The 13,187-nt window shown below is 37.1% G+C and overlaps 1 pseudogene; it reads left to right on the plus strand.

Moving 5' to 3' along the window:
* Positions 1-575: 575 nt before the first annotated feature.
* On the plus strand, positions 576-2,684 carry LOC118618534 (annotated as a pseudogene).
* The last annotated feature ends 10,503 nt before the right edge of the window (positions 2,685-13,187 follow it).

The following is a 13,187-nucleotide window of genomic DNA, read 5'->3' on the forward strand; positions in this document are numbered from 1 at the left end:
GAGCCATATTGGAGCCTGAGGCAAAAGGAAAAATGTGTAAAAATATGAATTTAATGTATTTTTTAATTGGTGAATTTTCTACAGAACATTAAACATGTTGATAAATTTTTAAAAAGTAGGTGTGTTAAAACCCACACCATTATTTTAAAGGTAAATGTTTTATTTACCTCAAAACCAAATTTCATTATAATTTTACTTTACTGACTTTAATGATAACAAAGTCATTAATAATATTTTATTAAAACAATAAAAAGTAAAATAAAATCAATAAAGAAAAAGCTCTATCAGAAATATGCATGTAGGACAGTAGCCTTTGAGCTGGACACCTATTCCAGATATTATTAAATTATATAGTACTGTCTTCAGAGTTTATAACCTAACACTTACTCATATTGGCAGGGATGGAAATACTGTAATGTGAGAACCGTGATGTTAAAATATTACTAAATGAGTGAGCTTGCTACCTTCGTCGCGCCTAGGCCCTGAGATGTGTGGCCACCGGGACCGTGCCAGCTGCAGACATCTATGGAGATTACAAATACTATAGAACTCATCAAAATATATCACTGAAGACTATGATGGCTGAAAACAATTGAACAATGCTAAAGATTGAACAGTGTGTTGTAGCCAACAAACTACCCAGAAACAGGCCATATATTTGCAATATTTGCTTCAAGCACTTTGAAACACCATGAAAATTAGCTAGGCATTATCTCACTCTTATTGGTCAGACGCCATCTGAATGTGATGTGTGTCATAAAACCTTTTAGACAACTAGGTCATCTGGAGAGACATCAACTAACTCATAACCTGCCTTTCAAATGTATGATTTGTCAACGCCACTTTAAAAATCTGAAGACGTTTGTGAAGCACCAACACCTTCCCAATGAAACCTACCAGAATGATGTTAAACAGGTCAGAAGACTGTTGGAGGCCAAGCAAGAAAAGCCAATGTATGGAATGTATCATACTTTTATCGCAGAGGAGAGATGGGCATTACACCCGTGTACTAAGTCTGATCCTACCTACAGCCCTACAAAGAAAAAGAATATTCACACATGTACAATCTGTGGCAAGATGTTTCCGTCACAATCAAAACTTGATAGGCATGCACCTATTCATACTGGTCAGAGGCCTTTTAAATGTGTCCTGTGCAGTAAATCTTTCCAACAGTCAACTCATTTAAAAATCCACCAACTCACACATTCAGAAGAAAGATCTTTTCAATGTTGTTTCTGTCAAAAAGGATTTAAAATTCAAAGCAAACTTCTGAAGTGTAAACAAATCCATACCAAGGAATATGACTTTTCAGACTCTTTCATTAAAGGTGACGAGTCCAGAGTCATGCCTCTTGCCTAATAAATTAAATGCAAAGCAGGATGGTTTTGAAAATGGTGATATAGGTGAATTCGATGAAAATAATCAACTTGATGCCCACTGTATTTATATTGTTCCCTTTCAATGTCCAGAGTGTGAAGAGCGTTTTGAATTAGAGCAGATTCTCAATGGACACATGTGTTTTCCTGTCAGAAGTGGCAAAATTCCAAGCTGTTTCAAAAGAAGCCTCAACTATAAAACTATTGTTAAGAAAATCTTGGCCAAAGTTAAATGTATCAGCAGTAAGAAATTAGATAATTTTAAATCTGAGAAAAAAAATGTATTTAAAAATAGTTTCTTAAAAAAATTGTGATCTTATTTCTGGTGAGCAGAGCCCTGAGCAAACCAAGAGAACATTTATGGGTACTGTTGGCAAACATGGGACAAAGAAGACAGTTGTCAATAAAACGAAAAAGAACATTGACTCTGCCATCTTCTTGGCAAAAGCACTTCCAGAGCCAAAATATGGGGAAAAAACTTGAAAGGCATCCTTACGACAGAAAACATGTTAACTATGGGTAATTCACTGAATAATAAAGACATATCTATCTGTGGTTCATAAGTGAGGAATTCTTTGATAACTGTGAAGTGCTTCAGTGTGGTTTTTCAGTACCAACGGAAAACATGCATGTTGGACTTAAGATGTGTCCTTGTGACAAATGTGAGAAAGTATTTCCTTCTATATCCAAACTACAAAGACACTATTTAATTCATACTGGACAGAGGCCTTTTGGCTGTAATGTTTGTGGGAAATCTTTTAGAGAGTCAACTCACTTAAAAAGACATAAATTAACTCATATTGAAAAGATGCCTTATAAAAGATCTCTCGGCCAAGTAGAATTTGACAATTTGAGCAAACTTTTGATTCATCCAGGTGATAATGTTAACTATAAGGCTTCCCAACAATGCCAGACTCTTGGTTTTCAAAAATGTGAGGTCCCAGATTCACATCAAATATCAGAAATAAAAATTAAGGCAGAATCAGAGGATTTCATTGTCGGCACCCACGGTAGGAGCAGGTAGGCCTCTCTCGCTAATGCACTCCTGGAATCAGACAGAGCCATCATAGTCATTGTTGTAGTTATTCAGAACATACTGAGAAGAATGATGGCCTTCTTTACCAATGTAGTGTTTGTTCTAAAAGTTTTAGATCCTCATCTAAACTGGAGAGACATTATCTAATTCATGCAGGGCAGATGCCATTCGAATGAGCAGTTTGTGGCAAAACATTCAGACAGGCCCCTCACTGGAAGAGACATCAACTTACTCACTTTAAGGAACGACCACAAGAAAAAGTGGTTGTTTAAATTTGGTTATGTAACTGACAGAGCCACTAACACATTTGTGGTCTCTCTGGTGATCTTAAAGCCTGTGCATTTAAAATGTGTTTTCATCAAAAGGCCTGCATTAGGTTGAATGATTTTATAGGCAGTTGCTTGTCCTGCACAGTAAGATAGGATACATAGAAAACTAAGACAATGTTTTAGGAACAGCCATATTTTTAGAGGGAAGAACATGATTTGATGCTATAAACTAAGCATCTATTTTATTGTAATATATACTTTGGCTTTATTGGAATCTGTCTTTTGTAAATCCATGATGCGGTACAAACATTAATTTTTTAAAGAAATTATTCCTTAAGACATGTCATCTTTTAGAAAGAGTTGAAAACTGAGAGGCAAAAATGGGTTTTGGCTGCAGCAAATAGCTCCATGATACTTCATTTATTTTGCATTTTATGTGAAAGCCCAGTTTTGTTCCCCTATGGCTCAAATTCCATTGCAAAGTTTTTTCCTGTAAGCTTTTAAAACATAAAGACAATAAAAGTAAGAATGGATGAGAAAATTTAAAAAATAAATAAATAAAAAATAAAATATTACTAAATGAGATGAAGGTTTTCCTACATAATTAGCACATTATATTTCTGTGTGTTTCATATAGATCTATTTCTATATTTAGCATAATCCTTCTACCCATGTTTTATATTCCATCCCTCCCCACCTTTCTTGAAATTGATCTATTTAATAACTGAAAACAATTTAACTACTTAAAAAATATAAAAATTTTATATAGGAGCATAATATTTCTTTTTTTGTTAAATTTATTGGGATTATATTGTTTAATAATATATGTTTCAAATGTACAATATTATAATGCATCATCTGTATATTGCATTGTGTGCTCATCACCCAAAGTTTAGTATTCTTCTGTCACCATGTATTTGAGCCCTTTTACTCACTTCTACTCCCCCCCCCTTCCTTCTCCTCTGGTAACCACCATACCATTGTCTGTTCAATGAGCTTTTGTTTGTTTGTTTGTTTCATTTATTTATTTGTTGCTTTCTGTTAAAGCCCACATAGAAGTAAAATCATATGGTTCTTGTTCTTCTTTTCCATCTGACTTATTTTGTTCATCATGATACTCACAACATCCATCCATGTTGTCGAAAATGGCAGCATTTATCTTTTCTTATGACTGAGCAGTATTCTCTTATATATATGTACAACATTTTCTTTATTCAATCAGTCATGGAAGGAAGCTTGGATTGTTTCCATTTCTTGGCTACCATGAATAATGCTGCAATGAACATAGGGGTACATATAGCTTTATAAATACTTTTTTTTAATGTTTTTTGGTAGATACTCAGAAAATGAATTACTGGGTCATATGATAGCTCTATTATTAATTTTTTAAGGAACTTTTTTACTGTTTTCCATAGTGGCTGTACCAATTTACATTCCCACTAGCAGCATAAGAGGGTTTCTTTTCTCCACATCCTCTCCAATACTTGCTATTCCTGTTTTGTTGATAATAGCCATTCTAACATAGTTCTGGAAGTCCTAGCCAGACCAATAATGCAAGAGAAAGAAATGAAAAAAAAATTAAATTGGGAATGAAGAAGTAAAATTGTAATTTTTGAAGATGACATGATTCTTTATGGAAAACCCTAAAGACTCCACCAGAAAAACTATTAGAAACAGTAAACAAATATAGTAAAGTTGCAGGAAGCAAAATCAATGTACAAAAATGTGTTGCATTCCTATATACTACTAATAAAATTTCAGAAAAAGAAATAAAAATGATCTATTTTCATTTGCAACAGAAAGAATAAAATGCCTAAGAATCAATTTAACAAAAACTGTATAGGAACTATACACTGAAAACTCAAGACATTATTGAAAGTAACTGAAAAAGAAACAAAGAAATAAAAAGATAGTTCCATGTTCATGGATTGAAAAAAATCAACATAGTTAAAATGTCCATATTACTCAAAACAAGATACAGATTTAAGGCAATCCTTATCAAAATCCCAATGGCCCTTCTCAAAGAAAAAGAACAAAAAATCATCAAATTTATATGGAACCACAAAAGACACCAAATAATCAAAGTAATACTTGAGGGGTGGAAGGGAGCTGAAGGTATCACATCCTTAACTTTAATACTGTAATAACCATTACATATTTCTTTTGCCTAAGGTTCCAGTATAACTTGTCAGGGTGCTGGTTACCACTGTGGGTCTTGTCCTGCTGGGGTTCCTCTGAGAATCATCCCCCTGAAGAGTTGGAGGCTAAGGTATTTATCCACCAACTCCTGCCTTTCAATGGGTGGGGGTTCTTCTTGAGGTGTTAACTCTCTGGTACTCCCAACATTCTCTTGGGGTAGGCAAATTCCCATAAAAAAAAGACACGATCATTGCCCACTATGGAGAGCTTTAATGTGTACCCAGGGACCCCAGATTTTTATATTGTGTGCACTGTAAAAGTACTAGAAAGCTTTCAGGAAAGTGTGAGACATTGTCAGAGCTCTGATTTATAAGTGTTTTTCTGGACTCACTATGTAGAATATGTTGGGAAATGAGGAAAGCAAGAGGCAAGAGGCCATTTAGAGGCCACTACAATAATTTAGCTGGAAAGTAATGTGTGCTTAAGACAAGAGTTTATTGATGGGGCTAAAAAATAAAGAAAAAGAGGCAAGAAAGTATGGCAGGACTTGAATCACTGGGTCCTGACCACCAAATGGATGTGTGGGGGAAAAGAAGGGAAGATGTGTAGATGAGACTGGTTTCTCATGGATGACTGAAATGTTAAAAATTCTATTTCCCGAATTGATGGCTTCAGAGAAAGAGCAAACTTGATGAATAAGGAGATTTGAATTTGAACATGTGTAGATGCACATACATGAGCACAGACTTTTTAACAAAATATGATTTGGAGGGCTAGGAAATTGCAGGATTCTTTTTTGCCTGAGTTGATGTTCACGGAAGAACATCCCCTTTGAGGGGAAGGCTTGGGGGACAGAGGCACATGGCAGGAGAAAGATAATTGATCAAGGCTTTGGTAAATGGCCTATGCACTGGTGCTGACCCATGGACTTCTGGTTACACATCCACAAGGAAAATGCAGGGCACAAAGGCAACATGTGGGAAACCTTCCTAGCAATTCGACACTGCTGCCAGATGCATGTGTGGGGAAGGAGTCTCTGGATGGGACTGCAGCCTGAACTGACAGCTTGACTGCAACCCAGCTAAGCTGCACCTAGATTCCTGACCCACAGAAACTGTGCGAGAACTTTTGTTGTTTTAAGCTACTAGGTTTTGAGGAAACTAATAATACTTTCTCTGTCAATTAGTGGGCCAAAACAGAGATACCTTACAAGAATGTTTTTCTTGAGTTGGGGGTCAGGTAGTGGGGCTGAGAAAAGATAAGTTTTCAATGTAATTGAGATGTGCACTACCCGTTCCTGTATAACTCAATATCTCTTTCCTGGAAAGGGGGCATTTATGTAGTTAGAAGGCATTGATCCTGACTGAAGTTGTGAAGGAAACGATTGCTGCTGTCAGCTTTTATCCTGTCTTCTATGTAAAGGCCCGTTGCCTGCTGAGTGTAATCATCTCATTAGTTCTGAGGCTGCTGTCCATGGTCAAGGCATGTTACTACTCAGCCAATGTTGGGGACCACTTTCGCCAGACATGTCTCCTACCTAGGTAACTAGACAGAGGTCAGAAGGAAGGGCAGAGGAATTAAGAAGAAGGAAAGTAATGGCAGAGCTTAATCCCTCAACTATATTATTTTTCTACAAACACATAAATTGTTTATGGAATCCAGAAGCTGTTTACAATGCAACCATTTCTATAAACAGTAATTTATAAATAATGCATATGGTTTTGGGTTTTTGAAGTGATAAAGTCCTGCAGTTTACCAGTCCCCAGATAGTCACTAAAGTCAGAACATCAGGATTTCTGCACCTCTGGTTTCCATGGTGCCCCTGGGATTTGCTCTGGCTATACTAACAATAATTACTGCTATTTGTTGAACACTGATGATGTGATAGACCATGTGCTAAGGACTGAGTGATTTTTATCCATAATCAATATTCCCCTCCTGTACAAGGTATTATTTCCTTTGTCTTGCAAGTGAAGAAAATGCTCACAGAGGTTAAATAACTTGTTGAAAATCTTCCAGGTAGAAAATACAGACTCGGGTCTGCCAGGTTCTAGAGAAATTGGTCTTTTTACTCTACCATTAGATTAGCTTATATTTCCCCCAGAAGTAGGACCCAAAGCAAGGATTTGTATACAGGTAGTTTATTTATGAGGGGATCCCAGACATTAGTAGGGGGAGTGGAAATGAAGGAAAAGCAAATATGAGGGTACATTTTGTTAAGGTCACTGCTGTGGGTCATTTGGATTTGATCTTTTCAAGGGTTTTCTAAGCAGCTTACAGATGTCTCTCTGAATTTTCTACGTAAGAATCAATTGGGAAAAAATAGTTATCCATCAGCCTCCAGGCCCCCATTTTTTAGGGCTGTCCCTGGGGACAGTATCAGCCATGCACTTCCAGGAAGTGCATTCATGACTGATGAGTAGACTGTTCTAGCATCAGAGAAACTCCAGAATAGAAAGGGAAAGAATCAGAGTATAATTAAGGTGAACCGTGATGGTTTAATATGAGTTGAAGCCTGTACGGACCTGCCTGCTGCAGCCACAGCTGGGATCAGAGATGAGGCTGAGGGAATGTAAGCTGGGGAATCAGATACAGCTGTACTCTCCCTAACTCAGCCCTTCCAGGCCAATTGGCATGATCCTTCTGTCGCATTGGCTTTGGAAAGGCAGTAAAGCTTAAACACGACCAGTTACACCCAAGTAACAAATCACCCCACCAAATCAAGTGTATGTGTGGTAGACACTGTGAAGTGCATGGATGGAAAGGGCTTTCTTCCATATTAAAGTGGCAGATTGGGCAAGAGACACCCACCTGAGTTTGCTGTTGAAATAGGTGCTATTTTCCAATGGACAATAGGAAGCTGGAAGAATTTGGCCAAAACTTCTGGCAACTACTATCATGCTGCCATGAGATAAGATGAATGGAAGTCAGCTTTGAAGCAAGACTGTGAAGGGGCTGAGATTTTAACCACTTAAAAGCTCATGAATTAGTCTGTTACTCTTTCATGGATGTCTACAGAATACACGAGACTCCTGTGTCAGACACAGAGGACTTTATTACCCAAACACAGTAAGCAGCAAGAGCATGATCATATTTTTGTCAGTTCTTGTTATTCTCAAGTCCAACTGGGGCTACAGGGATGAGCCCAAGCAGATGCCTGTACATGTAGTAGGTTGAATTTCTGGACAGAACCTTAAGCTTCAGAAACCTGAATTGCATATTGGCCAGGTAAGCCCTCCCAGTGCTCACAGGGGTCATTATCTTCTTATCTTTAATAGTAAGGATGTCTGCCCTGCCCTCCAGAAGGAGACACTGTCTCTATCTTATAAAAATATAAGCTTACGATGAGATACTATCTTTGTCTTCTAAGGCTACTCAGTATACAAACACCCTTGAAAACGAACTCTGGAACAAAGGGCAGTTAGTGTCTAATTTATCAAATGTATAGAAATATGAGAGACCCATGAATAATTTTCTTTTAACACTGTTTTTAAACAAGGAGCAACAGAGTTGTCCTAAGGTTGAGCCATATATAGATGTTTTATTGCCTTAACAAGGAGTGTCTTTTCAACACACAAAAACATTTTCTGACTTTGGATGGGGCTGAGGGTAAAAATATGCAAGAATGAACAACAACTTTACATGAAGAGAGAGGGGGTAGAGGACTGGGTGTGGAAGAAAAGCATGTGTGAGAAAGAGAGAGACAGAGACAGGGAGAGAGAGGCAGAGAAAGTTAGAAACTCTATGACATATTCAGAAAAAGATTTTGAGATATGGAAAGCATAAGTGGATGGATGGGTGGATGAATGGATAATTATGTACATATTTATATGAACAGAGAGATTGAAAGAGTGAGAAAAGAAAGGAAAAGAAGACAGAAACCTGAAATAAGAGAGACAGAAACCCATAAGGGTGAGATATAGTCAAGGACACAAAAAGATGGAGTCAGAGAGGTAAATGAAGAACAGAGTAAGACAAAGGAAAAATATGGGTAGATGGACAGATAGATGAGGAGGGCAAAAAAATGAATAAATGGATGAACAAATGTATGGATGAGAGAGATAATTAAAGAGAGAGATGAGGTAATAAAGGACGGATCTGAGCTCTGTATTCAGACCTGGTGATTTAGTTTCGGCACTGTCTAACTGCATGGCTTTGGGCAAGTTACGTTCTTTATCTGTCAAATTGGAATAATATTAATTGTACTGACCTCATAAGGTTGTTTTAAGTCTGAATTAAAATAATCCTCATAAATGCTTAGCAAGTTGGCAGGCCCATGATAATGCTATTACACAGAAAGATAACTTGTTACATCAGCTGAGATGCCCACCCTTATAAATCTTATAAGCTTCAATATTATCAGCATTCACATTAAATTTGTGTTTCCCACTGGAACCACAGCTGAGTCTGGCAGATGTGTCAAATCCTGATAAAGCCAACACTAGCATCCAACATTCAAATAACAATTTTCTGTAAACGGGATCTTCTCATTAAGTTATCCTTCTGTACTCCATAATTATTGCTCTGAATGAGTCTGAGGTTGTCTTCATCTCCATGAAATGAAGTCACACTACTTATACAGTCAATTAAAGGCAAATTGAGCAGATGATATGTTTAAAATAAGAAACAGGCAGTTTTTAGAGTCATTGACACAGTGCTAAAAGAGTTGATTTTCAATCCAAACCAAGTATTTATGTAATTCGGTTTAGCATCCCAACATTTAGATGAAAACCCACACGCTCTACAGACTTGTTACTCTTTTCCTCTTTACAGAGTTAGCATTTATGATGAGGAATTACTTCTGGAGCCCTATGATTTCAGTTTTATATCCAAACACACAATGTTTTACAGCTCATTCTTGCTAAAGGAAAGAAAAATATATTTGTGCCTAAGTTATTTTGGTATATATCACATTATGATAAAGTATTTCCAAGTAAAGTGACATGAAAAGCACAACCTAAAATGTTTGGCTACATCAGAATGCACTAAGGGATGTTTCTGGCCCACTTCTTTCATTGTCTCATGCACCCTAGCGTTTACGTTTCAAAGGATAGTTATAATTTCTAGCACACATTTAAATCAAAGTTCCTCACTTTAAAATATATATACATATATATTTTCCCTGGCCAGTTTGGCTCAGTGCTTAGAGCATTGACCCATGGATCAGAGAGACCCGGGTTTAGTTCCTACTAGTGGCGCGTGCCTCGGTTGCAGTTTGTCCTCGGCCCCATGAGGTTGTGTGGGTGGCAGCCAGTTGAAGTGTCTCTCTCACATCAATGTTTCTCTCTCTCTCTTCCTCCCTCTCCCCTTCCCACTCTATCTGAAAATAAATGCAAAAATGTCCTCGGATGAATATAAAAAAAATACACACACATATATATATATTTAGAAAGAGGAAGGGATAGAGAGATAGAAACATCGATGTGAGAGAGAAACACAGATTGGCTGCCACCTGCACTCCTCCTACTGAGGATCAAGCCCGAAACCTGGATATGTTCCCTGACCAGGAATCAAACTGGGACCTCTCAGTCTATGGAACCCAATCCACTGATCCACACCAGCTGGGCAAGTTTCCTTACTTTTAACAAAGGTAGAATGAATAAAAATTATCTGATTTAGGAAAAAAATATGTGTTTTTATTTAATGCTTCTTTGCTTCTCTCTCTTCTCTTCCTTCTGGTCAACCTTATGAATAAATAATTACACAGATGGTGTAATTTGAAGACCAGCATGATAATGCATGTGAAAATTCTTCCAAATGGTTTTCTATCTCTTTTCCATTAAACATCCCTCTAGTTAGAAATTTTACCATTACATAGTCTTTCCTTTGGTTTAAAGAGACAGACTTCTCTTTATAGAGTCTCTTTCAGAATGTGAAAGCTTCTTAGTAGAAACAATTGGGTTATATTTGAGGTAAATTAATTTTCTTTCCTAAGCATTCAGATTCAACAAACATTATTCAACCAAACTTTAGTGGTGATTTGAGTGGAATGACATAGTAGAGACAGGAGACCTGACAATAACACTCACTCTTTCATTCATTCACCAATTGTTCACTGAGCTCTTCCTACCTGTCACACACTATGCTATGCTCTGGGTATGTAGTATTGATTTGTCCTCATGGAACATAAAATTTATTGAGGGAGATTGCTGTGTTTAAATAATCACAGAATTAGTAACTGAAGATGGCAATGCCTTCAATGAAAGAGAGTTGCAAGGAGTTACAATGGCCTAAAAAGATTCTGTAATAATAGGTTACCAAAAATCAACTTTGCTGGGACCACAATGCTATCCAAAACAGCAGATTCATGTTTAAAGGGTCAGGTGCTTGGCTGGTTTGGCTCAGCGGTTACGACGACAGCCTGCGGACCAGAGAGTCCCAGGTTCAGTTCCAGCTAAAGGCACATATCTCGGTTGCAGTTTGTCCCCAGTCCCAGTTGGGGGTGTGTGGGTGGAAACCAGTCGATGTGTCTCTCTCATGTCAATATTTCTCTCTCTCTCTTCCTTCCTCTCTCCCTCTGGCTCTATCTGAAGATAAATGCAAACGTGTCCTCAGGTGAGGATTAAAAAATAACAATAATAATAATAAAAATAAATAAAGGGTCAGGTACTCTCATACAAGAAGTAGACACTTTTGCAGGGAGGTAATAGAGGGTAGCTTAATGGGACAGAGAGTTAAAAAGTTTGCCTGGAATGTAAGTTCCAAGCTATGATTTTCTTGGCCCAAATAGTTGCTTCTGAGACTTGCATGATGTCTTTCTACTTCACCGCCAGATGTCAGCTCTCTTCTTTATCTCTCTCATACCCTTATTCTTAGGTTCTACTGGCATTTACCACATGTGGTGCTTGGTAACATAGCAGTATAGGTCTATGACTTGTCCCTTCCTGGTTATCAAGCTCCTTGAGCTTAAAATCTGAGCTTGGTACAACCTCAATAAACACAAGTTATATAAATGAGAGATAACAATAATTTCCAAGGGGGGTATTATTAGTCTCATTTGATAAATAAGGAAATGGGGTTATTAATTCAATGTCAGAAATCCAATATGTAGCTATTTCCAGATCTCAATCCAAGTTTTCTAAAAGTAAAAACTATGTTAAAAAGTTACTCTCTAAAAGAAGGATATAAGGACAACACTTCAAACCACTTGAAATCATTTAAGCTGACTCTAAATTTATGCCTCATTTGCATATAAGTTTGTAGCGATCAGACATAGGTTAGGTTATTTTAGAGTAAATAAACCCCAAAGCTGGGTGGTTTAAAACACCAACAGTTTATTTCTCCTGCATGTTATATGTCTATTGCAGGTCACTTGGAGGCTCTGCCCATTTCTGTTACACATGGAGTAGCCATCACTGCAAACATTGTTTCTTATTATGCCAAAGAGAAAAACAGAGCTTTAGAATGTCTTGCCATTAAATGCTGTAGCCTGGAAGTAACACAATGTCACTTCAGTTTATAATTCATTGGTTAGAACTAGTCATGTGTCCCTATGCCCTCTGCTAGAAGATGCAAAGGCATAATATTTGGCAAGTACTAATGACTCCCAAAGATTAAATAATTTATTCTTCTTACACATGGTCATTTATTCATCAATTATTTATTGAGTTCTTACTACATGCCAGGATCGGTGGACCTGATAACATAATAGCCTGCTATTGATGCACAGCAATCATAGAATCTCAGTGACATTCATGATATGTATTTTTTTTTTCTCTATTGTGCATGTGTCAAGTGATTATGGTCTGGTTGATCTAGGTTGGGCTCAGCTGAGCAAGACTTTAACCCATGGGTTGTACAGGTTACATGAGTCTTCTACTTACAGGCCCTATCCTCCTGGGACCACTGGCATCCGGAGACATGTGCTTCTGGTAGCAAAAGCAGAAGTATAAAGAGTGAGTGGAAACGCAGTAACTCATAAAGCCTAGGCTTGAAACTGCCACACTATCTCATCTGCCTACATTTCACTTACCAACGCAAGTCTTTTGGCTAAATCCAACAGCAATGGAGCAGAGAAGTATGATCAACCTTTCTTGAGATAAAATACATAGTACATAACAAAGGGCACGTAGATTCAGGAAAAAAAAACAAAAAAAACAATTGACTGATATCAATAGTGTAATCAATACAGACAGAGACCAGACTAAAATCTTTAACTTCGTATAGTTTATATTCTATAGAAAAGGATTTATAAAAAAAAATGTGTAAAATTTAAGATTGAGATAACTACTAAGAGAAAACAATAAATTAAGAAAAGAGATTAGAAAAAAATGATGGTGGGGTTTGTGGTGAAAATTTTAGAAGAATGACCAAAAAGGAAGACCTTACAAAACAAGAGTATAATTGAGTAAATTGCTTAAAGAAGTG

This window comes from Molossus molossus, unplaced genomic scaffold (assembly GCF_014108415.1).
Source record: "Molossus molossus isolate mMolMol1 unplaced genomic scaffold, mMolMol1.p scaffold_m16_p_6, whole genome shotgun sequence".
NCBI classification, from domain to species: Eukaryota; Metazoa; Chordata; class Mammalia; order Chiroptera; family Molossidae; genus Molossus; species Molossus molossus.